Raw genomic sequence first — 26,665 nt, 5'->3', positions numbered from 1 at the left:
CAGAGACACAGGCAGAGGAGAAGCAGGCTCCATGCACCGGGAGCCCGACGTGGGATTCGATCCCGGGTCTCCAGGATCGCGCCCTGGGCCAAAGGCAGGCGCCAGACCGCTGCGCCACCCAGGGATCCCTGGCTTCAGCTTTTATGCAAACATTTTATTGTTATTCCCTCCACCCTGGTTTTGCTTTGTAGTTTCTGATTGTAATAGTAACATATGTTATAAAAAATACAAGCACTTCAAAATTATATATAAAAAGTGTTTCCTGTAATCTTACCTCTGGAGATAATTACTAGTTCAGTTAGATGTATATTCCCACATATTTTGTTTTTTTTTTTATTTTTAGAGATTGTCCTCCAAAATTCTTTATCTTCTTCTCTTATATAATATCTGAGTTTCCATAGGACTCAGTCACCTCCAATGGAGTGTGAGAGGAAATGATATGTGCCAGCATCAGGGCCAGCAGGCTCAGTCCGTAACTGCACCATGAGTCTTCTTCATACCCTTTTCTCTTGGGGGCTGGAGTGGTGATGAGGATGGCTGGAATCATCTCAGTAGGAATAAGTTATACATGACAGTGCTCATAAATAATTACTCTGAGTAGAAGCTCTTTCTCTTCATCCTCCCACTAACTGGGAACATCTTCCCTAATCTGTTGAGGGAGAAAGAAATAAAATTCTATTTTGTTTTAACTATTTACTTTAGGTCTAATTGTTACAGTAGGTTTTTTTAAAAAATTATTTATTCATGAGAGACACAGAGAGACAGAGACACAGGCAGAGGGAGAAGCAGGCTCCATGCAGGGAGCCAGACATGAGACTGGATCCCTGGTCTCCAGGATCATGCCCTGGGCTGAAGGCAGCGCTAAACTGCTGAGCCACACAGGGTACCCCTAATTGTTACAGTAGTTTGATTTAATCCTAGCTAATAGTACATTAGCCAGTTATAATGCAAAGCCCAAATCTTTTTTTGATTATATCAAAATATACATTTTATAAAATATGCTTGTGGCTCCTGGGTGGCTCAGTCAATTAAGCATCTGCCTTTAGCTCATGTCATGATCGTGGGGTCCTGGGATCAAGCCCCAAGTTGAGCTCCCTGCTCAGCAAGGAATCTGCTTGTTCTTCTCCTTCTGCCTCTCCCCCGGCTCATTCTCTCTCTCTCTCTCTCTCTCTCTCTCTCAAATAAATAAGATCTTTTTAAAAATAAGCCATCTTAACCATTTTTAAGTATATTGTTCATTAGCATGAAGCATACTGACATTGTTGCCCAACCATTACCACTCTCTCTCTCTCTCTCTCTCTCTCTCTCTTTTTTAACCACCCCCTATCTCAAGAACTTTTTTCATCTTCCCAAACTGAAACTTTGTACCTATAAAAAAATTCCCCATGGGTTGCCTGGCTGGCTCAGTCTGTGTCTGATTCCTGATCTTTTTTTTTTTTTTTTTTTTAAGATTTTATTTATTCATGAGAGACAGAGAGAGAGACAGAGAGAGGCAGAGGCATAGACAGAAGGAGAAGCAGGCTCCATTCAGGGAGCCTGATGTGGGACTCAATCCCAGGTCTCCAGGATCATGCCCTGAGTCAAAGGCAGATGCTCAACCACTGAGCCACCCGGGTGTCCCTGATTCTTGATCTTAACAGTTGTGAATTTAAGCTCCATACTGGGTGTAGAGATTATATAAAAAGTAAATTAATTAAGGGGCACCTGGGTGGCTCAGTTGGTTACCTTTGGCTCAGGTCATGATTTCCAGATCCTGAGATCAAGCCCCACATTGGGCTCCTTGCTCAGCGAGGAGACTGTTTCTTCCTCTCTATTTGCTCCTTCCCCTGTTCCTGCATATAACCTCTTCATTCCTCATTTTATTTATTTATTTTTCCTCATTTTATTTTTTAAGATTTTATTTATTTATTAATGAGAGACACACAGAGAGAGAGAGAGAGAGGGGTAGAGACACAGGCAGAGGGAGAAGCAGGCTCCATGCAGGGAGCCTGACGTGGGACTTGATCCTGGATCTCCAGGATCAGGCCCTGGGCTGAAGGTGGCACTAAACTGCTGAGCCACCTGGCTGCCCTGCAATTCTTTTTTAAGAAACCATTCTATACAATATTCAGTGTTCGTCATAGTGTACTATTTTTTAAAGATTTTATTTATTTATTCATGACAGACACAGAGAGAGAGGCAGAGACATAGGCAGAGGGAGAAGCAGGCTCTCTGTGGGGAGCCTGATGTAATATTCTATCCCAGGATCCCAGGATCCCAACCTGAGCGAAAGGCAGACATTCAACCACTAAGCCACCCAGGCACCCCTAAGATTTTATTTTTAAGTAATTTTTATACCCAACATGGGGCTCAAACTCAAAACCCAAAGAGGAAGAGTCACATCCTCTACTGACTGACCCAGCCAGGTGCCCCTCATCATCAGTGTACTCAATCCTCTTTATCTCACTTCTCTCCACCCAACTTGCCTCTGGCAACTGCCACTTTGTTCTCTATATTTAAATGTCTGGGGTTCTTTGGTCTATTTTTCCTTTATTGGTTCATTTATTTCGTTTCTTAAATTCCACATATGAGTGAAATCATTTGTCCTTCTCTGATTTATTTCGCTTAGTATTTTACCCTCTAGGTCCATCCATGTTGTTGCAGATGGCAAGATCTCATTCTTTTTTATGGCTGAATAATATATATGTATATACCACATCTTCTTTATCCATTCATCTATGGATGGACACTTGGGTTGCTTCTGTATCTTGAGTATTATAAATAATGCTGCAATAAACATAGGGGTGCATGTATCTTTTCAAATTAGTGTTTTCATTGGGTAAATACTCAGTAGTGGAATTACTGGATTATATAGTGATTCTATTTTTAGTTTTTTGAGGAACCTCCATTCTGTTTTCTACAGAGACTGCACCAATTTGCATTTCTACCAACAGTGCACCAGGGTTCCTTTTTCTCACCAACCCTTGCTGCTATTTCTTGTGTTTTTTATTTTAGCCATTTTGACAGGTGTGAGGTGATATCTCATCATGGTTTTGGTTTGCATTTCCTTGATGATGAGTGATAATGAACATATTTTCATGTGTCTGTTGGCTGCTACCATCCTACTTTCTGTTTCTGTAATCTTTTTTTTTTTTTTAAAGATTTTATTTATTTATTCACAAGGGACACACAGAGAGAGGCAGAGACACAGGAAGAGGGAGGAGAAGCAGGCCCTATACAGAGACTTGATCCGGGGACTCTGGGATCACGCCCTGAGCCAAAAGCAGTGCTCAACCACTTAGCCACCCAGCCGTCCCCCATTTCTCTAATCTTAACTACTTTAGATACCTCACATAAGTGAAATCATGTAGCATTTGTCCTTTTGTGACTGGCTTATTTGTGAGTTAGGATAATGTCCTCAAAATTCGTCTATGTTGGGGATCCCTGGGTGGTTTAGTGGTTTAGTGCCTGCCTTCGGCACAGGGCATGATCCTGGAGTCCCAGGATTGAGTCCAATGTCAGGCTACTTGTATGGAGCCTGCTTCTCCCTCTGCCTATGTCTCTTCCTTTCTCTCTCTCTGTCTCTCATGAATAAATAAATAAAATCTTTAAAAAAAATCGTCTATGTTGTATCAGGTGTCAGGATCTCCTTCCTTTTTAAGGCTGAATAATATTGCACTATATATAGATATATATCTATATATATCTATATATATCACATGTTGCTTATCCATCCATCCACTGATGGATACTTGCATTGGGTGATGCACAATTCTTTTTTTTTTTTTTTAAGTTTATTTAAGTAATCTCTACACCCAAGAGGGGCTCGAACTCACAACCCCAAGATTGAGAGATCCATGCTCCTCTGAGCCAGCAGACCCCAGCTCTTGATGCCCAACTCTTAACTAGCTTGGGCAACACAGGTGATGTACTGACTCCTATAACAAACCTCAGAAAGGGCAAGTGAGCAAATGGCAACAGTCCAGGAACTCAAATGCCATCAAGAGTTTTTGTCTCTCATTATTCCTTCCCAGGCCCACATCTCCCCATATTTTACCTCCTACAATAAACAACTTCCCTTTCTTTAGTTATTAACAACACAAAAGAATTGAATATACATGTATTTCCTTGAAACAAAACTGGGAATTTTGTAACTGGCTTTTTAATACTTAATTGTGTATTTTTAACATCTTTCCATGTCAGCTTATATTTTTTCTTTTTTTTTAGTATTTTATTTTTATGTAATCTCTACTCCTAACATGGGGCTTTGAACTTACAACCCCGAGGTCAAGAGTGACATGCTCCACCAACTGAGCCAGCCAGATGCTCCTATATAACTTTTTTTTTTTTTTTATGATAGTCACACAGAGAGAGAGAGAGGCAGAGACACAGGCAGAGGGAGAAGCAGGCTCCATGCACCGGGAGCCCGACGTGGGATTCGATCCCGGGTCTCCAGGATCGCGCCCTGGGCCAAAGGCAGGCGCTAAACCGCTGCGCCACCCAGGGATCCCCTCCTATGTAACTTTTTAATAGCTTTTGATATACCAACGTGTAATTGTACTATAATTTTTTCATTGCTCAATGTTATAATCTAAATAGTTATAGTATATTTACTTTTAAAAAAGCATTTTACATATATATGTACATATATAAACAGAAGTGGTGTCTGGGTGACTCAGTCAGTTGAGCATGTTCCTTTGGCTCAGGTCATGGTCCTGGGGTCCTGGGATAGAGCCCTGCATCCAGCTCCCTGTTTAGCAGGGAGTCTGCTTCTCTCTCTCCCTCTGCCCCTTTCTCTTGCTCTTGCTCTCACTCACTCTCTCTTCCTCAAATGAAAAAATAAAAAATCTTTAAAGGAAAAAAATTTAAAACTATTTATTTATTTAAAAGATTTATTTATTTATTTATGAGAGAGAGAGAGAGAGAGAGAGAGGCACAGACACAGGAGGAGAGAGAAGCAGGCTTCATGCCGGGAGCCTGATGTGGGACTCGATCCCAGGACTCCAGGATTGTGCCCTGGGCCAAAGGCAGGCGCCAAACTGTTGAGCCACCCAGGGATCCCCCCCCCAAAAATTTAAAAAATTTTAAATTAAAAAATAAAAAAATCAGAAGTGATTTTTAAAAAATATTTCATTTATTTGAGAGAGAGAGCACAAGCAAGGGGAGCAGCAGAGGGAGAGGGAGAAGCAGGCACCCCACTGAGCAGAGAGCCCCAAGTGGGGCTCAAACCCAGGACCTTGAGATCATGACCTGAGCTGAAGGCAGATGCGTAACCCACCGAGCCACTCAGGTCCCCCTAGCAGAAGTTATTTAAGTGAAAATCTCCCAGGTGCATTGTTTCAGGTCGGTATTATTGCTATCTATACCTTCACTCCCATTTATTAAGCCACTTCAACTAACTTCAAGTTCATAAATATACAATGAGGTCAGAGCCCAACCAGGATGGGACAGAATGTGTCCCAAGTTAGAAGGGGACAGCGTGCCTCCTCAGTGAGGGCTCCTGTAGAGCACCAGTGCTCTATCGTACAATTAATATTCTCTTTCCCTATATCTGACTGGGTCTTCTGGCTGTGGCTGGGTTTGTCTCCCGATTTTTTTTTTTTTTTAATTTATTCGAAAGATAGAGGCAGAGACGCAGTCAGAGGGAGAAGCAGGCTCCATGCAGGGAGCCCAACATGGGACTCGATCCGGGGTCTCCAGCATCACGCCCTGGGCTGAAGGTGGCGCTAAACCTCTAAGCCACTTGGGCTGCCCTGTGTCCTTATTCTTAAAGCATGCTGCTTTGTTGCCTAGGACATTGATCCAAGCTTCCAGGCCCCTCAAGTACATATGCATGAGATTCACGATAGCTGACCCATCTGAAGGTTGGAAAGGCTTGCTCAAAGGTGGAACCTCCATTCCAGCATAAACCATCCTGAATTCTACTGCAGAACGGTTTTCCTTCTGGGGATGGTGAATCCTAGTGCATGGCCAACAAGCAGATGTTCCAAGTGGCTTCCTCTGAGACTTTCTCCCCAACAGGGAGCCATCTGGCCACTTGCTTTTTATCACATTTCTAATAGCTGCTCCATTTCCTCAAGGGCTGTTGTAAAATCATTTACTTGACTGTTATATAAAATCTGCTGTTCTATGATCCGGGCCCTCTCTTCTTTCATCTTCAACTTTACTTTCAAGGCCTGGAACTGCTCCATCTGTTTTTTGGCTGTTTCTTTAAAAAGCTTCAACTTATCTTGCAAAGTTTCTAACAGCAACATAGAGCCCATGTGATGTGTGTGGGTTCTTGCTTGCCGTGATGCCAGGGGTCTCATTGCCTAAAATTGCCTTGCCCAACTGTGGTACTGCCACATTTCCAGCAGCCCCACCTTTTGGGTCAAGTACTTCAGTTCTTCCTGAGTTTCAGTCAACTTCAGTCAACTATAGGCAACTGCTTGGGGACAGCCTCTAGGAGCCGATTCTTAGCTTTGGGATCCTTTTCTAATTCTGCTTATTCAATGCTTTGCAGCTCTTTCTGACCTTCCTCCTGATGGCAGTGTCTGTGGCTTCCACCTGTCCATTCTCTTATTTCAGCTTGGTGACTTTAAAAAAAAAAGATTTTATTTATTTATTTGACTAGGAAGGAGAGAGAGCGAGCCAGAGAGCACAAGCTGGGGGAACAGCAGAGGAAACGGGAGAATCAGGCTCTCTGCCAAGCAGGGAGTGTCTGTGGTTGAGTGTCTGCCTTCAGCACAGGACATGATCCTGGGGTCCAGGATTGAGTCCCGCACTGGGCTCCCTGCAAGGAGCCTGTATCTCCCTCTGCCTATGTCTCTGCCTCTCTCTCTGTCTCTCATAAATCAATCAATCAATCAATCAATCTTAAAAAACAAAGAATTATTTAAAAATAAAGTTAAAATCCTCCCCACAGTAAAATGTCACTATATCCTACCAGAATGACTAAAATTAAAAGAACAATGCCAAGTGGCTGTGAGGATTCGGAGCACTGTTAATTTTTTTAAGATTTCTTTTTCTTTTTTAGAAAGGGAGATAAGTGGGGTGCAGAGGGAGAGGGAGAGAATCTTAAGCAGGCTCTGCACCCAGCGCCGAGTCCAACACGGAACCCAGTGCAGGACTTGTCTCAATCTTGAGAGCTAAAATCAACAGTGGGACATTTAACTGAGTCACCCAGGTGCCCCTTAAGTTTTTATTTTTTTAAATTAATCTCTACCCGCAACATGAGGCTCCAACTGACAACTCCAAGATCAAGAGTCAATGCTCTAGGGGCAGCCTGGGTGGCTCAGCGGTTTAGCGCCGCCTTCGGCTCTGGGTGTGATCCTGGAGACCTGGGATCGAGTCCCACGCCGGGCTCCCTGCATGGAGCCTGCTTCTCCCTCTGCCTGTGTCTCTGCCTCTCTCTGTGTGTCTCTTATGAATAAATAAATAAAATCTTTTAAAAAAATCTTAATTGATTTAGAAGATAACAAATGAAATAGGGGTACCTGGCTGGTTCAGAGATCATGGGTAGTTCCTTAACAAGTGGTACTTCTTCTTCGCCAATGGGAGTTTAAGTCAAGAGACAGATAAAATAGGGAAAAGTTTCTGGTTGCCTTTCAAGAAATATCTGTTGAGGGGCACCTGAGTGGCTCAGTTGGTTAAGGATTTGCCTTTGGCTTAGGCCATGATCCCAGAGTCTTGAGATCAGGCTGCTTCTGGCTCCCTGCAAAGCAGGGAGCTTGCTTCTCCCTCTCCTTCTGCCCCTCCCACTGCCTCTCAGGCTCTCTCTCTCTCTGCTCTCTCTCAAAAAAATTTAAAAAAAATCTATTGAATCAGACACTATGACAAAAATCTGGAGAGACAAGAGAATAAGAAAATGGGTGTGATCCCTACTTTCATCTAACACATGGGTAGGTTCCAGGAAGCTTCTGAAGCCTAAGGAATTCATTCTGTTTTTTCATACCCAGCACCTAGATATGCTTATTTAATGAATTCAACAGTAGTTATTGATGGAGGAGGTGATGGGGATGAAGATGGTCAAAAGGTACAAATTTCCAGTTATAAGTACTAAGGAAGGATATAATACACAACATGAAGACTACAGTTAACACTGTGGTATGGTATATGGGAAAGTTGTTAAAGGATTATATTCTAAGAATTCTCATCATAGGAAGAAAATTTTTTTTGGTATCTATTGTGGGTAGCCATTTCACAGTATCTGTAAGTCAAATTAAAAAACCAATATTTAGGCAGCCCCGGTGGCACAGCGGTTTAGCACTGCCTGCAGCCCGGGGTGTGATCCTGGAGACCTGGGATCAAGTCCCACATCAGGCTCCCTGCATGGAACCTGCTTCACCCTCTGCCTGTGTCTCTGCCTCTCACTATGTCTCTATGAATAAATAAATAAAATCTTAAAAAAAAATTATTGAACACTTATTATGGGTAGGCATTATTGTAGGCCCTGAGGATATAAAACGGACAAAATCCCTATCCCTGTAGAATTTACCTTCTAATTAGAGAAGACTACAAATAAAGTAAGTAAGGTATGAAGTACAAAATATACTGTTAGATGGTGATTAGTGATTTGGCTAAAAACAAAGCAGGAGGGGCACCTGGATGGTTCAGTGGTTGAGTGTATGCCTTTGGCTCAGGTCATGATCCTGGGGTCCTGGGATCGAGTATTGCATTAGGCTCCCCAGAGGGAGCCTGCTCCCCGCCTGCCTATATCTCATCTCCACCTCTCTCTGTGTGTCTCTCATGAATAAATAAAAATAAAATCTTAAAAAAAAAGGCTGGAAAGGGGGATTAGAAGCATGGATGTATGTGTATATTTTATTATTTCTGTCTTTCTGTACGTGTATTTGCATGTAATTTTAAATGAGGTGGTCAGCGAAGACCCAACTACCAAGGTGACATTTACATCAAGACCCGAAGGAGGTAAGGAAGTGAGTCATGTGCATATTTGGATAATTCTGTGGCCTACAAAGATAGTCTCTGTTTACAGTGTTTGTAGACTCTATGGCAGTTGGGAGAGAAATATAAAATTAATTGTGGTAATGTATGTAGCAACATTCTATGAGTTGCAATGATCTATAAATATAGGATGCTTTCAGTAAATTACACAAAATTGTTAACAAGATCAGCATCACATATTAGCATTATCAATGTATATAAAATGAGAAACTATACAGTACAATTAGGGAATATGATAATGCACAATTTAGAGGCTAATTGTTCTGGTCTATATGGTACCAGAAAAACTGTGATTAGATTTTCCTCTCACAAGGAGGAAAGAGGTGTTTCCAACACATGGGAAAACCTTTGAGGCTTCAAGTTGGGAGTCTGTTTTTTTTTTTTTTTTTTTTTTGTGGTAAGGTAGAGTATAATCAGTATTTGTGGATATAGGAATTATTTGCCTAGGGAAGCCAGATGATGTTATAGAGAAATCATTTGGAAACCCACGAGTTATTTGCCTGTTGCTGGGGCCAAAAGGTCCCAAAACTAAGTCTTCTTTTTTTTTTTAATGTGTATTTCATTGTCATTCTAAAGTGTAGAACCTGCATTATTAGCCTTTTTAAACAAACAAACAAACAAACAAACAACAAACAGTTGTAGTTTGAATTTCACCTAGATCTTGGGATTTCTGAGTCACTCTGAAGGAGGTCTTTCGGGACCTAATCTGGGTTGTTTAAAACATTTTTTCGTGGGGGAAGAAGCAGGTTAGGACCGGGCAATCGGTCTCTTCATAAGAACCCTTAGGAGCTTCCTGGCGCTGCAGGGATTTTTTGCAAAATTGTGCGTTCACACAGCGGATCATCCCGCTAGAAAGCACTCCCCTAACTCTGAAAGCTTGCAATATACACTCACGTTCCGCATCTCAGCAAAGGAAGAAGGCCGGGCTCCTGTTGCTCGTCTGTCGGGGCACAAGGAGGGTGTGTCATGCGCCCAACGCTGGCCGAGCACCATTCCATTCACTCATTCATTCATCCATCAAATATTTTATTACGCGCATAATTCAGTGCCAAGCCGTCGTCGCCCACCAGGTGATCCGGGACGCCTGCGGGTACGGTGCGGGGAGCCGAGGACTTCGGATTCTCTGGCCGAGTCTTCCCACCCTTTCCGTCGGTGGAGCTCCGAGACAAAGAGGAGCGCTCCTGCAGCTCCCCGGGGCTGGAGGGTTTCGCCCGCAGCCCCGGGGGCTTCGGCGCGGCTGCTTCTCCACTCCCCAGCCCGAGGGGGCGCTGCAGCGCCGCGCGCCCCGCTCGCCCCTGCGCCGCGCTCCGCTCGGCTCGGCGCTGCTGGCGGCACCGCGGTGGTACGTTCCCCCTCGCCGCCCTCCCCCTTCTGCTCCTCCTCGGCCCTCCCCGCCGGTGGTAGGTGCCGGAAGTGCCGCCATTTTGGGTGTTCTGCTCTGGCGGCAGCGGCGGCAGCGGCGGCGGGACGCGGAGGCTCCCCCGGGACTCGGCCTCAGCAGCGAGGCGGCGGCGGCGGCGGCTGCGGAGGCGCAGGCAGCAGCTGAGGCAGCGGCGGGCTCAGGTGCAGCCGCTGGTGAGTGCGGCGCCCGCGGGTTAACGGGCCGCGGGTGGGAGGGAGGGAGAGAGGGAGGGAGAGGAGGCAGGAGGGAGGCGCCGCGGGGCGGGTCCGGTCCTGGCGGCCGCGGGTCACAGGGCCCTTCGGGCGCGGCCGCTCCCGGCTCCCCGCGCCCCGGGGGCAGGTCGGCGATCTCCTCCCGCGTGTCGGGGCCCTCGGCTCCCCGGGTCCCGCCGCGCTCGTCCGGCGCGTGCCCCCGCGCCCAGGGAGACCCGCCCTCCTCGTGGCCTGGCCCCCGCTCCCCGCGCCCTTTGCCTTCACCCTCCGGGTCCCCGAGGGCTCCGTTCCCCGCCCTGGGGTAGTTCCGTCCTCCTTTTTTTTTTTTTTTTCCGGCCGCCGTGCCAGATCCAGGCTGTCTGCCCGGGACACCCCTTCCTTCCTCCTGACGTCCCACGTGTTCTTGGTGTTGACCCCCGGAGGGGGGCTCGGGACCCCGGCCTTTGGGAGGGCGGTGCGCCTCCTCCGGAGCCTCGAGAGCCCCCCGGTTCCCCGCCCCGAGCCACTAGGGCCTTGGCTCGCCCTCCCCCCACATCAGGTGCTCACCCAGTCGTGGCCTAGTAGCAGGGCTGGGATCTCGCACCCGAGAGCGCCGAGAGCACACTGAAGAGCTTTTTCTGTTTTTTTGTGTTTTTTTGCTTTTTTGTTTTTCCTCTAGGGACCTGGCTTTGGATTTAAAGCCGGTGGTGTCTTGGTGGCGGTCTTTGGGGCAGGATGTTGTTTTAATCCTTAAGACTGTGACAGCACGGGATCTAAGGAGCTTCTCGTGGGTTCAGGCTCATCCTCATCCTCCTCCTCCTCACGGTTGAGGGGAAGGTGGTGAGATTTTGGTCGGAGCCCGTTTCAGCAAAATGGAATCTTTTTCTCTCCGGCGGAGTTAATGCTGCACTTTTATGACCCCCGAGTCGGAAGGCTGTATAACAGTTTCTCAATAGCGGCGGTGCTTTACAGTGTCTGCAGTGTAAGAGGTTACAGATACTCAGTGAATCCTTTACAAGAACTTCATCTTTTAAAAGTCTTTGATTCTCTGTGGATTGTGGAGAGGCTTTAATTGTATTCTCTCGCCTTTTTCCACAAGTGTTGGGTTGGCTCTTCCTCAAGTGTGGCGTCTCTTCTGGTGCTGTGCAAGTTCGGCTCCTCCTTAACATTCTCCACATAGACGCGCATAGGGTTTCTTTCGGTTTGAACGTTAGTGAGTCCACCCGGAAGATCACAACCATAGCGTGCAGAAAACTACTGCCGGGACCTCCCCCTCCCCATGCTAGTTTTATACTCTTCTAGTTTTACTTTACAATATGTGGTTTCTCGATTATGAATTAGCTAAGATTGAAGCATTGCCTGCCGTTAGTAAAGCAGAGCTGGAGCTTTCAGCTGTTGCTTTAACCAGGAAGTTTGTGGTTCCCCCCAGTGGTTTTTTTTTTTTTTTTTTTTTTTTTCTTTTTTCCCTCTTGACTCTCCACCACCTGTTTCCATTAAGAATGGCTCTTGGCCCAGAGCATAGGTCTCAACTTTTTTTCCAATCATTCATTCTTGTGCTCGGGGTTTTCTCATCCTAAGATGGTATCTAGGCTTACAATCCATTAGCATGTAGGGCTATTAGAGATGAGAGATCTTTCCCAACTCTTTTGCTTTTCAGATGAGGAAACTGAGGCTCCAGGGATTAAGTGACTTACCCAAAGTTACATAGCAACTATTCTTAGAATAGTCATGTCGTAATTTTTTGTTGTTTTTTTTAAGAAAGTATCAGGAGCAATAATGCAAATTGCCTTTTACGATTTGATGGAATGGGAAGGCCCCTGGGCTTGAAGTTTATAAAAGGCCTGGTAATCCTTGCTTTGTTGGTTGCTAGCAGTACAACCTTGATCAAATCACTTAACTGTTCTGAGCCTCAGTTTATTCTCATCAGCAAAATGGAGGAAATAGTGTCTATCTCTTGGGTGCTAATTCACCTTCAGTGCAGTACATGTGAGACTGCCTGTGGTGTAAGAGGCGGACAGATTTTTTTTTTTTTTTGCGGACAGATTTTTGAGGCAGAATGTTTATTTTTCTAAAGATGTCCACCTAATTTTCTTACTACAGAAGCTAAGATTAATTATAAAAAATACAGAAAAGAAATGAAGAAATTCACCATTAGTCCCATCACTCATAAATGACTGTTCTTGGTACTAGATAGATGTTTATTATTTTAACAAAATAAGCTTTTCTTACAGTTTTGTGAATTTAAGATTTAATAGTATATGAGAGACATAGTTTAACAAACATTTAATTTATTATTTTTTTAAACAAATACATTTTATTTTATTTTTTTTTATTTTTTATTTTTTTTTAAACAACAAATACATTTTAAATGGTGCTGTGGATTTAATAGCTCCAACACATGTAAGGTGGGACAGTGGATTCCAGCACTGGCACAGAAAAAGTTGCTTGCTTATTTATTTATTTTTAAGATTTTATTTTTTTGAGAGAGAGAAAATGTGTGCGTGGGCAGGAGGAAGAGCAGAGGGAGAGGGACAAGCAGACTCTTAGCATGGAGTCGGATGCTGGGCTCAGTCTCATGACCCTGAGATCACCACCTGAGCCGAAACCAAGAGATGGATGCTTAACCGACTGAGCCACCCAGGTGCCCAGAAAAGTTGCTCTTTTAAACATATGCTGGGATGGAAGAAGAGAAGGAAAGGAAGGGCAGTGATCTAACATTTATCATATATTTACCACGAAAAAAAATTTTTTTTTTCCCCATGAAAATTTGGGTTCTCCTGCTAAATAAATGTAGGTGGTGAGTATCCTGAATTCTCTCTTTTCCCATGACTGCCACTGCAGCTTCTTTTAACTTAATTTTCTTGTAAGACTGGACCTAGTAAAGAAGGAGGGGACGTTAGAAGGTGATGGTTTGCCTTGGAAAGGAAGAGAAGAGCTGTCACGTGGAGGCCCTGGTGAAGAAGTTGGGAGAAGTAGGATCATAGTCACCTCTGTGCTCAAGGCTCAGGGTACTTTGGACAAATTGCTCTTTTTAAGCCATGGAATCATAGGATTTGGGTAAGCTATTTCCGTAGCTTTTTGTTGTTGTTTTTTTTTAAAGATTTTATTTGTTTATTCATGGGAGACAGAGGCAGAGAGAGAGGCAGAGACACAGGCAGAGGGTGAAGCAGGCTCCACGCAGGGAGCCCGATGTGGGACTCAATCCCGAGTCTCCAGGATCACGCCCCAAAGGCAGGCACTAAACTGCTGAGCCGCCCAGGGATCCCTTTATTATTTTTTTTAAACAGCTTTATTGAGATATAATTCACCTACCATACAATTTAGTGAGTATTGATCTATTATTAATTTTAAAAAATTGTAAAGGCAGCTCTTTATGCCCATGGGTCCTGTCCTTGTGCTTTAATAAAATCACTATTTTTGCACCCCACAAAAAATAAATATAGTAAAATACATGTAACAAAAATTTGCTATTTTAGCCATTTTTTATATTTCCTTTTTTTTTTTTTTTTTTTTTTTAGATTTTATTTATTTATTCATGAGAGACACACGGAGAGAGGCAGACAGAGACAGAGTCAGAGGCAGAGGGAGAAGCAGGTTCCATGCAGGGAGCCCAATGTGGGACTCGATCCCGGGACTGGGATCACGCCCTGAGCTGAGCCACCCAGGCATCCCTGCATTTTTTTTAATGTAAAAAAAACACATGGGGATCCCTGGGTGGCTCAGAGGTTTAGCGCCTGCCTTTGGCCCAGGGCATGATCCTGGAGTCCTGGGGAGTCCCACGTCAGGCTCCCGGCATGGAGCCTGCTTCTCCCTCCTCCTGTGTCTCTGCCTTCCCCCACCCCTCTCTCTCAAATAAATAAGTAAATAAGTAAATAAATAAATAAATAAATCTTTAAAAAAACACACATAAAGTTTACTATTTTAACTTTTTGAGTGTGTAGTTCTATGGCATGAATTGCATTCCTGTTGATGAGAAACATGTCTCCAGAACTTTTTCATCTTGGAAATCTGAAACTTTATACCCATTAAACAACCCCCCCCTTCCCCCCCCCCCCCCAAACTTCTGGTCACCACCCATCCATTTTCTGTTTCTGTGAATTTGACTGCTTTTGGATACCTCATATGGAGTAGATTCATACAGTATTTGGCTTTTTGTAACTGGTTATTTCACTTACCATAATATCTTTAAGGTTCATCCATGTTGTAGTATGTGAGAGGATTTCCTTACTTTTTTTTTTTTTTTAAGATTTTATTTATTCATGAGAGACAGAGAGGCAGAAACATAGGCACAGGGAGAAGGAGGCTCCCTGCAGGGAGCCCGATGGGGGATTCACTGGATCTGGGACTCCAGGATCACACCCTGAGCCCAAGGCAGATGCTCAACTGCTGAGCCACCTGCTCAGCCAACTGCTGAGTCTCTCTCTCTGTGTGTGTGACTATCATAAATAAATAAAATTTTTTAAAAAAAAGTCTGATTAAGGGATCCCTGGGTGGCGCAGCGGTTTGGCGCCTGCCTTTGGCCCAGGGCGCGATCCTGGAGACCCGGGATCGAATCCCACGTCGGGCTCCCGGTGCATGGAGCCTGCTTCTCCCTCTGCCTGTGTCTCTTTCTCTCCCTCTCTCTGTGACTATCATAAATAAATAAAAAATTAAAAAAAAAAGGCTGATTAATACTCTATTATATGTATATACATACTTGTATGTATCTCTTTTATGTATATACCACATTTTGTTTATCCATTCATCTGTTGATGGACATGAGTTGTTTCCACCTTTTGACCATTGTGATTAGCACTGCTGTGAGTGTGCAAATATCTCTTAGAGACCCTTCTTTCAATTTTTAATAATACCTAGATAATAGCCAGAATTGAAATTGCTGGATCATATAGTAGTTCTATTTTCAATGTTTTGAGGAACCTTCATACTGTTTTCCATAGTGGTTGCACTGTTTTACAATCCCACCAACAGTGCACAAGGGTTCCAGTATCCACATCCCTGCCAACATTTGTTATTTTCTCTGTGTTTAAATAGTAGCCATCCTTTTTTTTAATTTTTTAAAAAATTTTTATTTATTTATGATAGAGAGAGAGAGAGAGAGGCAGAGACATAGGCAGAGGGAGAAACAGGCTCCATGCACGGGGAGCCCGACGTGGGATTTGATCCCGGGTCTCCAGGATCGCGCCCTGGGCCAAAGGCAGGCGCTAAACCGCTGCGCCACCCAGGGTTCCCGCCACCCAGGGTTCCCAATAGTAGCCATCCTAATGGGGTGAGGTGATATGTTATTTTTTTAAATTGAAGTGTAGTTTATGTTCAGTATTATTTCAGTTTCACATGTTCAATATGGTGATTGGACATTTGTATACACTACTTCATTGTGGTTTTAATTTGCATTTCTCTTATTGATGTTAATTGAACATCTTTCCCCATTCCCCCCTCCTTGCCCCTGGTAACTTCTAGTCTTTTTTTTTTTTTTTTTTTTTTTTATTCATGAGAGACACAGAGAGGCAGAGATATAAGAAGAGGGAAAAGAAACAGGCTCGAGGCAGAGATATAAGAAGAGGGAAAAGAAACAGGCTCCATGCAAAGAGCCTGATGGCTCTGGGATCCCAGGACTCTGGGATCACACCCTAAGCCAAAGGCAGAATCTGCTCAACTGCTGAGCCACCCAGGCATCCCTCTAGTCTACTTTCTGTCTCTGTGAATTTGCCTATTTTAGGTATTTTATGTAATTGGAATCATAGGATATTTGTCCTTTTGTGTCACTTATTTCACTTAACATGATGTTTTCAGGGTTAATCCATGGTGTAGCATGTATCAGAATGTCATTCCTTTTTGTGGCTGACTTTCTCTGCTTTTTTGAGGTCAGGGATATCTCTTTAAATTTTTTTTTTTTTTTAAGATTTATTTATTTGAGAGATTGTGCAAGAGAGCATGGGGGAAGTAGGAGAGGGAGAGAGAGAATCTCAAGCAGTCTGGTCTGTGAGCCCAGATGCAGTGCTTGATCTCAGAGCCCTGGGATCATGAGCTGAACTGAAACCGAGAGTTAAACACTCAACCAGCTGAGCTCTCCAGGCACCCTAGAGCTGTCTCTTTCATCTTGATATCTCACTTTCTCTTGGAGCCTCATAAAGGCTGTTGAACTGATTAGAATTCGTGTTCTTCATGTGGGTTGCCTATCACAGGGGGATGTCCATTGACTTGTGCAAAAATCTTGAAAATTCAAACGTATCAGTGTGTGTAAAGGTGTATAATAGTAACCCGTCATAGTTAATAACATCATTTCTAATTTCTAGTCTAATTATAATTTCCAATCTTTAATGTACAGCATTTTCAGAATAATTTATTGTGTACAGAAAAACTGTCACATGAAGGGACCAAGAGTAAAGAATAGGCAGATTTCCGCCCTATGTAATGGTTTTGTTAGAGGGATGATCCAGGTATTCCATATTGTGTAGAATTGGTTTTTTAATAAACATGGCATTTAATGGCCTAGTTAAAAAAGATAACTAGTACTTTTAGGGTAAGACATTTTGAGGGTAATCATAGGCCTCCTGGTTTGTTTCAATATGAACAAAGCTATTCAGAGTATTCTCCTGCATTAAAAGGCTTTCATCTTAAGATGAGCTTCTGCTTGCCTTTTTTTTTTTTTTTTGAGGTTCATAACTGATTTTGATCTGCTGACCTACTTTTCTTCTCTTCTTTTTTGACCTAACCTCCTCCTTTTTCCTCCTTTCCAGTTATTTATTTTATTTTTTTAAGGTTTTATTTTATTTATTCATGAAAGTCACAGAGAGAGAGAGGCAGAGACACAGGCAGAGGGAGAAGCAGGCTTCATGCAGGGAGCCCAAAGTGGGACTCACCCCTGGGTCTCCAGGATTATGCTGTGGGCTAAAGGCGGCGCTAAACCCCTGAGCCCCCGGGGCTGCCTCTCCTCTTCAGTTATAAAGGGAATTTTAATATTGGTCCTTGGAATATGGGATGAACTGGAAGTTTTGTTAAGTCAGCCATTGTCCCAAAGAGCTGTTAGAACCCTCAGAGTGCTTAACACATGGGACTTTATTTAATGTCAGAGAAGATACACGTACTTTTTCTTCAAACAACATGAAACCATTCTTTTGTTCAAGCTATTTCTTGACACTTGGTTATTTTTAATAATACGATGTATCATGGAAGTTTAAGTATTTCAGAAATACAATTTGAACCAGAGATTAAATCCAATGTAGTTTTTCTGAATGGGACTTTTTTTTTTAAGATTTAACTTTTTTATTTATTTTTAAGATTTTATTTATTTATTCATGAGAGACAGGCAGAAGATTTAGGCAGAGACATAGGCAGAGGGAGAAGCTGGCTTCCTGCAGGGAGCCGGATGTGGGACTTGATCCCAGGACCCTGGGATCACGACCTGAGCCCAAGGCAGACGCTCAACCATTGAGTCACCCAGGTGTCCCTGATTGATTGATTTATGAGAGCTCATTGCGTGGGAGAAAGAGCAGAGGGAGGACAAGCAGAATCTATGCTGAGTGGAGCCAGGCTCAGAGCTCAAGCACAGGACCCCAGAGATCATGACCGAGCTAGAGCTAAAATCAAGAGTCGGCTCAACCAATTGAGCCACCCAGGCATCCTCTGAATAGGACAAAAGGCCATGATTGATTGCTGTTAGCATAATCCTATATTTAGCTGCACTTTTCTTCCAAGAGGTGCTATGTATGCTGAAATGGTCAAGTAAAATAGAAACAAGAAATTTGTTAAAACGTGGAAAATTGGGCAGCCCGGGTGGATTAGCAGTTTAGCGCCGCCTTCCGCCCAGGGCCAGATCCTGGAGACCCGGGATCGAGTCCCAAACCGGGCTCCCTGCATGGGGCCTGCTTCTCCCTCTGCCTGTGTCTCTGCCTCTCTCTCTCTCTGTGTCTCTCATGAATAAATAAAATCTTAAAAAAAAAAAAAAAAAACTGGAAAATTCGTCTTCCTATAATAGAAATTTGATCTTTGATTCTCTAGTCCTTAAAATGGAAACTTGTGGCTTGAAAGAAAGATGTGATTTGAATGTGATTTATAAAGCATAGCCTGGGAGGGATAGTTGTGACTGCTCCAGTAAATGAGCTTAAAAATTGGTACCTTCAGGGAAGCCTGAGTGGCTCAGCAGTTGAGCGTCTGCCTTCAGCTCAGGATATGATCCCAGTCTGGGATCGAGTCCTGCATTGGGCTCCCTGTGAGGAGCCTCCTTCTCCCTCTACCTGTGTCTCTGCCTCTCTCTGTGTGTCTCTTATGAAAATATAAATAAAATCTTTAAAAAAAATTGGTACCTTCATTGTGTCACCTTTAACATTTCTGGGCCTGTTTTCCCATTTTAAATGGAGGTACCAACTTGGAATGGTAATGTGAGAAGTAGTTGAGATAACTAATGCTAGGCACTGAGGAGTGCCTGGTAAAGTGTTGATAATGGTATTTCCTTTTTTCATCTTTAAAAATGGGCTTATACTTACCTCATGAGTCAGTAACACAGTTCAACCAAATAAAACATCACAGTTAAAATGCCTAGCAGTGCCATACATAAACAGTAAGTTAGTGTTCATTTTGTTTCCCCTTTTGGGTGGTTTTTGTTTCACATTTTCCTTTGTCTTGGTATACTTAAGGGATAAGATTGTTTCCTAAAGTCCAATTTGTGCATCTGAAATGCTTTGCTACACAGGGGATCCTTCCCCATAGAACCTTTTAGCTCATTGCTCCCTGTGGAATACTTGGGTAATGTGGTTTCCTAGATTCATCTTCTCTGTCTGTATTTCTCACAGGAGAGTCTGTTGATAGGAGTCTTCTATGTTATAGAAAACTGAAAAATACAGATAGGTATGCTACTGGATTGTGATAGGTTCACCTGGGTCTCTTTCTAATTAGGTAACTAGTTTTTAGGCATAGAGAGAGGGGAGAGCAGGCTCTAATATTTATTTATTTACTTAAAAAATTTTTTTTTAAAATTTATTTATTCACGAAAAAGGGGGTGGGCAGAGACACAGGCAGAGGGAGAAGCAGGCTCCATGCGGGGAGCCTGACGCGGGATCTGATCCTGGGTCTCCAGGATCACGCCTTGGGCTGAAAGCGGCGCTAAACCGCTGAGCCACCTGGGCTGCCCAGGCTCTAATATTTAGAGTAGTAATGTAGATGAAAGAGTTAATCATAATCAGCTTAGTTGTTTGCTTTATAAACTATGTTGTAGAAAGAATTCTTATTTGAGCTTTGTAATTTGCTAGAGACAGTTTATGTGAGTTTTTTGTAATTGTAACTTTGTCCTTGTCATGAAGTTGGCTGTTAAAATGTCCTTAAAGTAGTGGTTTCCTTACAGAATTAATCAGCAGAATTGTTCTATAGTTATTTTTTAACCTCTGTTATGTTAATGGAGGCTATGTGTGTATGTGTGTGTTTATTTTAAACTTCTTTGAATTCTAGAACTTAAAATTTTTTCAAGAATGTTTTATATCCACCATAAGATTCATATTGACCTAATATATTTTTTCTAAGGAAATCTTTAATTCTCCTAAAAATTTTATTTCCTAGGCCAAAGGGGTAAATATCAAAATTTTCTGTAGGCATTGAGGTATGGGAGTTTTTTTCCTTCAGACCATTGTTTTACTTTTTTTTTTTTTTTTTAAGATTTTATTTATTCATGAGAGAGACAGAGAGGCAGAGACACAGGCAGAGGGAAAAGCAGGCTCCCTACCGGAAACCCGATATAGGGCTTGATTCTGGGTTTCTGGGATCACGCCTTGAGCCCAAGGCAGATGCCCAACCGCCACCCAGGAGTCCCTGCCCTTTTTTTTTTTTTTTTTTTTTAAATTAAAAACATTTTTTTAAGTAACCTCTACACCTGATGTGAAGCTGGAACTCATGACCCCGAGATCAAGAGTCCCATGTTCTACCGTCTGAGCCAGCCTGGTGTTCCTGTGTGCTTTAAAATTTTTTTTTAAAGATTTAATTTTTTATTTGACAGAGAAAGCAAGCAAACAAGCATGAGCAAGGGGAGTAAGGGGAGTGGGAGTGGGAGAGGGAGAAGCAGGCTCCCCGCTGAACAGGGAGCCCAGTGCGGGGCTGGATCCCAGGACCCTGAGATCATGACCTGAGCCGAAGGCAGACACTTAACAGATTGAGCCACCCAGGCTCCCCTGCTTAAAAAATTTTTATACAGAGAACATGAATTTTGTAAATATGAAAAATAACATTAAAATTAGACAATTTTTTCCCTCAAAGGATGAGAAAGTCTAGTTAGGGGAGACTATGAGTACTGTCTTAAGATACTTCAACATCTAAAATGATTGTGAAAGCATTTTAACTCTTAGAACTTTGTGATGTTTGATGTATCCCTCTATCTGCTGACCTCCCTACTTTACAAGAAATAGACTCACTTTCAGAACAGCTGTTGGATTGTAACATTTTGATTTTTCTTTTCTTTTTTTTTTTTTAATTTTTATTTATTTATGATAGTCACAGAGAGAGAGAGAGGCAGAGACATAGGCAGAGGGAGAAGCAGGCTCCATGCACCGGGAGCCCGACGTGGGATTCGATCCCGGGTCTCCAGGATCGCGCCCTGGGCCAAAGGCAGGCGCCAAACCGCTGCACCACCCAGGGATCCCTGATTTTTCTTTTCTTCCACTTAGAAAGTAATGACAGCAAATATAAAGAAAAATGGTGAGTTCTAGTTTAGAGACTGCAGTGAGATCTGATGGATCTTAATTTTTTTTTTTAAGATTTTACTTATTTATTCATGACAGAGAGAGAGAGAGAGAGAGGCAGAGACCCAAGCAGAGGGAGAAGCAGGCTCCATGCAGGGAGCCGGACGTGAGACTCGATCCTGGGTCTCCAGGATCACACCCTGGGCTGAAGGCGGCGCTAAACTGCTGGGTGATGGGGGCTGCCCAGATCTTACTTAATTTTATTTTTATTATTTTTATTATTTTTTAAAGATTTTATTTATTCATGAAAGACCGAGAGTAGAGAAACAGGAAGAGGCAGAAGCAGGCTCCTTGCAAGGAGCCCTATGCGGGACTCAATCCCAAAACCCTGGGATCATGCCCTGAGCTGAAAGCAGATTTTTAACTGCGGAGCCACCCAGGCGTCTCCTCACTTAATTTTAATATGCCACTTTGGGATGTGTTCATGGGATATGTTCATAGGTGCAGAGCGGCTTTAGAAGGAACTGCTCACTAACTTTCTGATCTCCGTGGACTGCCAACTCTTAACAGCTGTGTTCAGCTTTTGACAACAAAATGGAGTTGATTATCACTTTTGCCCTATATTGAAACTCTGCTGAAACTTTACTTTTGAGTTGGGAAATATCTTTAATTTGGGGATTATACAAAATGAAGTTTTTTGGTTCCAAAGCTGTTTAATTTTATAGTGTTATGCTTTTAACTTTGAAAGGTCAGTAGTTTCCATTTACATAACATTGCCACTCTTAGCAAAAGAATCACTAAATTAGAAACTGTCACCACTTTCTCATTGTTCTTTTACCTTTTTGTTTTCGGTGAGATTAAAGTAAGCTCTCTGAGTCTGTGGGAATGTGCGATATTTTGGTGATAATGTGGGGTAACTAAGAGTCTACAGTAAGTAGACTGTCTTTTAACCCAGTATTTTTTGGACATCTGTTAAGTTTTTGCTAGTTTCTGTTTTGTACAGATAATTTACTGTAGGCTTTTCCCAGTTTCTTTGTGCTTGTAGCTTTTGTGTGTGGAAAACATTCTTTTTTGCTCCAGTCCCCTCCTCCCACACTACCATCACATAGCTTGGCTAGTGTTTCTTTCCTGCATGACTTCTGTCTGAGTGACGCTGCCAACTTACGGTACTAGATTGGGTGGGATATTACTAGTGAGAAACACCTGTGCCTTCTATTGGCTGCCTGCCCAATTCTGAATGCTGCTGTCTGAGCAAGAATCTTAGGGGTCCATAGAGTGAAAGGAAGTTGGGGTGTTGGTAACAAGCAGCTTGAAAATGTGTAACTGACATTATCAGCCAGTTGGTTATTACTGCATATTGAAGCAGTACTGTTTTGCCATCATATAGCCATTTTAAGCCTTACAGCAGGTTTTCAACAGGGATGTTTCACTGGAGGTTGTTTAGTAAAAGACTATTCTTTAGGTCTGTATTATATCACTAGAGCAAGAGGAGCAGGCATTGCATTTTTTGTTTGTCAGCCCTTTTTTGCTCATGGTTCAATTTCTGTTTGTCTTTTAGTGCAGTTTCTCATGAAGCTTTTCCTGTCCATCCATTCCAATACTGTATCATGGGATATTATTTAGTATTTTACTAGACGCATTTTTTTTTAATTTCAGCAAGATTTTAAGCTTTTTTTTGTGTTTGTGATTTTAAGCTTTTCTGAACATAGAGATTGCTTTATTGCTTAGTGTATTATATAACTTAATTTTTTTTTTTAAGTGAGCTCTAGGTCTGATGTAGGGCTTGAACTCATGACCCCAAGATCAAGAATCACATGCTCTACTGACTGAGCCAGCCAGGCGTGTCATGTATTATTATATAACTTTTGAGGAGTCAGGAATATAGACGCTAAACTATACTCTGTGAGCTAGCCTGTCTTGTAACAGCTTATTGGGCCGAAATGGGACACCTAACTCAAACTGGACAAATCAGTTTCTCCTATGAGAATATGAGATTGTGATTGAGATCTAAGCCTTTAGGGAACAAGGAGATAACCTGAATTCAGAGAACTTTACACATATAAATTCACATGTACAGTCAAGTTCAGGCTCATCATATATCAGGAAGCAGTGAAGGCCAGTTTGCAGAGAGGGATAATTAAGTAGATTAATCCTGAAAGAAGTATAGATGAGAAATGCACCTCTGGAGAGAGAGGCAGCCATCCACATGCATACTAGAAACCTGGTGCTTAAAGACTTTTCAAATATGGCCTGTTGTACTTCTGCCTTTGGATTCTTTAAGATACTCCAGTATCCTTTCAATTAATTTCATTTTTTGCTTAGGCTAGTTTAAAGGTTTCCCTTAGTTATAACCAAACGCTTTGAAAAGAGTACAGAGCACTGTCTCACATCTCTTAAATTCATTTGAATTTTAGAATAGTCAAGCCTAGGATCATGGATGGCTCTTTGGAAGATTGCCCTATTCTCCCCAGAGGCTCCCCCCTATCTTCCACCTCCCACCCCCCACCTCCCATGCTCCCTTAGGCTGCTTGAGGTCTTGGTTCCTCTGACTGTGGTGTAGACTTTGATCTGTTTTGTAGCTTTTGGTATATAGAGCAGTCTGGTACTTTGCTAAATCAAGATTGAGGTTTTGTTTTTATATGTTTTTAATGATTATCTAGTTTATTTGATTAGATTCGTCATTTTCAGCATATGCAACTGTTAATACTGCTATTTCAGAGGAAACTTAAGGTGAACCATCTTTTTAAAATAATTTTTTGTGAGGCATATGGATTAAGTTCTTTTCTAGTTGAGTAACACATTTGTTTTAGTTCCTGACTCTTTCCTCTTAAGGAAAGTTGATGGACTTGAATGGAATACAATAATGTGAGTTGAATGGCAGTTGAGACTTTAAACAAAGGGTAATGGTGAGTGGCTGTGTGCCCAGTTGATGGAGTCTGTCTGGTCTCGGCTCAGTTAGTAACTTCATGAATGATCTGTGATAGGAGCATCACAGTGGTGTTTTTCTCTTTGAGAAATGTTAATGAGGGAGAGAGGGAAGTGCTGAGAAAGATAGTTTAATGCTTTTAATTTTTTCTTCCTATGATCATTTGGTATTTATTAAGTTGAAAGACTTTATTCCAGAAAAATGTAAAATTTCCCTGTAATATTAAGGAGAAGGAATTAAAAATAGACTGGAGCCAACTTTGAAATGTGGATTTGTATACAGTCAGGAAGGAATGGATTTGCAGGGTAGAAAAAGCTGGAAGATATTATTTCATATTGGAGATCAGCCTAATTGTTGTGACTGGTACCTAGCCAGTGTTACACCTTTATGGGGTACACATATGATACTGAGCTGAATGCTCTGCATAGAAGTTTTATTGTCCATAGTTAGTTCTCAGTGGAGAACTAACTATTGGGCCTTTGAGCAAAATAGAGACTTGATAAATAATTTTTAAATATTCCATGTCTGGTTGAATGGCACTTTAATTTTACGTTTTGAGACAGTTCAGTATTGAGGAATAGAAAGAAAATCTTTAAACACTGAAATTGCAAGAATTTCTTATTTGTTCAAATCATTGTCTTGAAGATAATCAGTACTTCAAGTTTTCTGAAAAAAATGAAAGCAGCTTTCTATTGAAAGATATTGAGATGGCTAAGATTTGTACTGTAAAAGCCTTTGTGTCCTTTGTAATCTGGAAACCTTGTGTATATTGCCTGGACAAAATCAGAAGGCTTCAAGACAACCCTGATTCTGGCTCTGTTTTCTGTAGCTCCAGAGAATAAGAAAAGGAGAATCTGATACTTCTGGCAGTCTGTGCTCTCTTGCTTTTCTGGGCCAAGACATGCATTTAAAAATAAAATCAAGGAAATTGTAAACCAGTAGTAAAAACGAATAAAGCACCCAGGAGTTTGCTTCCTCTCATGTCCTGTGTTCTGAGTCCCTCTTCTTTCATGTCTTTAGGCTGGTATTAAACTAATGTGGTAAAACTGTGCTCTAGGTTTGTCTTTCTGTACTACTTTAAGATTTATGGGAAATAATCATGGAAAGACCACGTTTATTATATTTGTTGTTTTTATCATATACTATTTTTGTTTAATAGCCTCGATACATTTACAAGTACAATAAAAAAAAAGCCTGCAGACTTCTTTATTGAAATCAAGTGCTGGGCAGCCCTGGTGGCGCAGCGGTTTGGTGCCGCCTGCAGCCTGGGGTGTGATCCTGGAGACCTGGGATCGAGTCCCGCATCGGGCTTCCTGTGTGGGGCCTGCTTCTCCCTCTGCCTGTGTCTCTGCCTCTCTCTAGCTCTCTCTGAATGAATAAATAAATAAATCTTTAAAAAAAAAATCAAGTGCTGTTTTTACTTATTAATGTTCATTTGTCTGGTGTAATTTTGCTCTGGTCTAAAAGTAAGACCTAGAGAAAGACTTCACTCTGTTCCAGGAAGTGTACAACTTAGAAAAATGTTTTCTTTTAAGTTCTGACTGTTCCAGCTTTTGTGAACAAACCAGATCCACAGACAGGTTTGTAAACTGTTTTCTTAAGGTATCTTCTAAAGGTATGGGTCTCAGGGGAAGCTGAGTGGCAGCACGCATTTAGCTGGGAGTAGCAGTTCATCTCCCTGACATACATCTCTTTGCCACACACAGCAATTTTGGAGGCAGGCTTGGAATTTAAATGTACAGTTCTTTGTTCTTGTCCAGTTTCTTTTATAATCCATCTTATATTTTTTGTGTCTAATATATTTCTAATATATTAAAATATATAATATTTTGAGTATGATCATGTAGAAACTTGCTTTGGAAGACTCAAGTCTTGATAGGAAAAATTCTAAGTGTATTGTATGCAAAATGGTGATCTGGAAACAATAGCATACATAGGTCACTGAAACTTTATGGAGTTTGTATTTATTTGTTTTTATGAATGGGGGAAGATAAAGACGTGAATATATTTTATTTTAAGAGAGAGTCACTAAAACAGTTTCTAATATTTCTTCAACATTGTATACTACATGGTAATATTTCTTGAAGATAGCTTGCTAAAGAAAAATTGAATCAGAGCTTTCTGAATTGCCAGATTCGGAATATCAAAAAATGCTTTGGACCGGGGGAAAAAAAGGCCTGCTGGATCCACCCCCAGGAATCCTAGTGGGTCCCCATGGTAACAGCCTCCTTGCTTACAACTTGTCACTGTGTAACTGTCACTGGAGTTCAGAGAAAAGCCAGTATATCAAGAACTGTGTGGCATTAACTACTCCTTGATAAAATGCTATTGCACATTTGAAACGAGCCAGAAATAGAAAGTTAAAGGTTTTAATTTCTGTGTTCCATTAATTAGATGCTTTAAAAAGCTGCCTAATTATGGTAAGGTGCAGCAGTGGGAAGATCGTGGGTGGCCAAGGCCGGCACAGGACGAGGCCATAGGCACAGGTTACAATCTTCAAAGATTTTTCTTCTCTAATCCTTTCATTTTGCAAACAAGGGAAGTTAAATGCCGAATTTAGGTT

The 26,665-nt window shown here is 42.2% G+C and overlaps 1 protein-coding gene, 1 long non-coding RNA gene and 1 pseudogene across 5 annotated transcripts in view; 1 reads left to right on the top strand and 2 right to left on the bottom strand.

Annotated features, from left to right (window-relative positions):
* Window positions 1–129: 129 nt before the first annotated feature.
* LOC144292603 (uncharacterized) lies at window positions 130–10,246 on the bottom strand. Its single transcript, XR_013359983.1, has 2 exons — window positions 9,817–10,246; window positions 130–649 (listed from the first exon to the last, which is right to left on the bottom strand). It is a non-coding gene; the product is annotated as an uncharacterized LOC144292603 (long non-coding RNA).
* On the bottom strand, window positions 5,036–9,766 carry LOC144293116 (small kinetochore-associated protein pseudogene; annotated as a pseudogene).
* Window positions 10,247–10,348: 102 nt separating the features above from the next.
* The window catches only part of CELF1 (CUGBP Elav-like family member 1), a 93,517-nt gene continuing 77,200 nt past the window's right edge, over window positions 10,349–26,665 (top strand). For 3 of the 4 annotated variants that reach the window (XM_077863220.1, XM_077863218.1, XM_077863210.1), the window contains exon 1: window positions 10,360–10,497. The gene's annotated coding sequence lies outside the window, so the exon portion shown is untranslated. Of the gene's footprint in view, window positions 10,498–26,665 lie in introns of all 4 variants that reach the window. The other variant, XM_077863221.1, reaches the window with a different exon arrangement.

Source organism: Canis aureus, chromosome 21, assembly GCF_053574225.1.
Source record: "Canis aureus isolate CA01 chromosome 21, VMU_Caureus_v.1.0, whole genome shotgun sequence".
Classification (NCBI taxonomy): domain Eukaryota; kingdom Metazoa; phylum Chordata; class Mammalia; order Carnivora; family Canidae; genus Canis; species Canis aureus.
This window is presented reverse-complemented; position numbering and strand designations above follow the sequence as displayed.